Below are 1,955 nucleotides of genomic sequence, written 5' to 3'. Positions count from 1 at the left end.
ATTCCCCACATTATTAACAGCAGACAGGTTTACCTTTAGCACTGACCAGTGTCCCAGGGCATAAAAATTGTATAAAAAGACATTGTGCTACATAGGTGTTGGGTCAAGGTACTTCGAAGGTCATCAGGTGCTGAAGATACTGCAGCAAAATTGCCTAAATTCTCATTACCACTCCCTGACATGGAATAGAAATATAATAAAACAAGAAAATATGGTTGTCTACACCTATCTGTAGCTTTTGTCAGAATACAAATAAATATTCCATATGAAGTTCTGCTTTCTTCTATATCTCAAACACCTTTAACATTTAATATCTTAAATAACCCTATTTAATTCACAGCTTTATATCAGTAGTATACACTCTTTGTGACAAGTGGAATAATAAGGAAGCTAACACTTTCAACATGATCAGACTTTTCTTACACACTATCATCTACAAGAAACAGAGAAAGAGTAATAATAATAGTAAAAAAAATAATAATAAAAAAAGAAATTATAATATATAAATATTATTATTAATGCTACAACGGTGCAAGACAAAATAAACGGAAACAGCACTAAATCTCTGCAGTATCTGTGACATTTCCTTTGGAAAGAAAAATCTGATCATGCTAGGTGTATGGAAGTGAGCCCAATAAAGAACGTTATGAGTAAGGCCATGTCCTAATGTCTTTCATATCATCATCGCTTTTTCCTATAGAATTTGTTGTCTATAATAATGAGACCTAGTGGCAGAAATAGAAACACAAGTCATGAAACCTTTTAAAAGGCGGGTCATATCTTAACGTACCTATAAAAAAATATTCTTCCATAATGCACTTATTACTGAGTATCTGCTTTAGTAGAGTTTTTTTCATTTTATTTAATTTTCATACCAAGATCTTTGAAGAACAATACTTTCAACACCTATCTGAAAACTATTCCACCCACAGCACAGAAAATTCAACATCTTCCTGTGATGGAGGAAAGACACCTCTCATGACTTCAAAAGGAAGCCAGTGAGATTTTTAAAATATTATTTTCGCTTTACATTTTTTTTTTTTTTTTTGTTATTTCCTCGAGAAATATATAAAATGAAATACAAAGTGTGAGAGAGAAGTTCATCTGAGGAAAAAAGTTAGATGGATATCCAGCCACACATGTAAAGTTCTAGAAAAAAGGAGGTCCCTCATTGGCAGATACATTGTACACATTTAGCTAGTGTGTCTGGTTCATAATAACCAGCACCTTAAAGAAGAAGAAGAGGAAGAAGAAGAAGAAGAGGAAGAAGAAGAAGAAGAAAAAAAATATATATAAAAATAATAAAAAAAAAGATAAGGAGAAACCTGCATTTTTTCCTATTCTGTTGCATTAGACAAAACAACACCTAAGATTATGGCACATCTTTTACATACTGTATATATATTATTCAAGTTTGGGATGATCACAAAATAGATGACATTCGGACGTTAACTGTTGGTTTCCCGATAACAAAACTACAAAACGCAAACAAGATAACTTACAAATCTCAATCCCAAAAAATAATATTCACTTAAAACAAAACTGACTTCTATAGCAGAAGGGAGGTCCTCTACACTAATACCAATCTTGTCTCTCAAAACATCTAGCCTTCCTAACTTTACATTCTATAAATTAACAGAGTAAAAGAAAATATAAAAGAGGGAAACCTAAAAAAATAATGACTTCTGAGATCTGAAAGAATAAAAATCTAACCTAGAAAATCACAGACTACATGTCTACAATCTATCATAAGGTAAAGAACTCGAAATAGACAAGGCAAAGGAAAGCTTACCACTGACTAGAACATGAGCACAGAATCAGATTCTGAATCAACTTTGGTTTTATGGGAAATAGATTAGCATCACGGTAATGCCCGAAATGGTTCCTAAATGTTAGAGGTGCATGCAGGGGTTTACTGGCAGCCATTCTCAAATGCATCACAAAATGCAGATAAG

At 32.6% G+C, this 1,955-nt stretch overlaps 1 long non-coding RNA gene across 1 annotated transcript in view; it reads right to left on the bottom strand.

The window, feature by feature from the left end:
* Nucleotides 1–861: 861 nt before the first annotated feature.
* The window catches only part of LOC119574985, a 2,364-nt gene continuing 1,270 nt past the window's right edge, over nucleotides 862–1,955 (bottom strand). Inside the window, exon 2 of the long non-coding RNA XR_005228928.1 lies at nucleotides 862–1,955. This exon is cut by the window's right edge and continues 953 nt beyond it. This is a non-coding gene — a long non-coding RNA (uncharacterized LOC119574985).

The sequence above is a fragment of the Penaeus monodon genome, chromosome 7 (genome assembly GCF_015228065.2).
Source record: "Penaeus monodon isolate SGIC_2016 chromosome 7, NSTDA_Pmon_1, whole genome shotgun sequence".
Taxonomy (NCBI): domain Eukaryota; kingdom Metazoa; phylum Arthropoda; class Malacostraca; order Decapoda; family Penaeidae; genus Penaeus; species Penaeus monodon.
The sequence above is the reverse complement of the archived record's forward strand: the minus strand, read 5'-3'. Positions and strand labels throughout refer to the sequence as shown.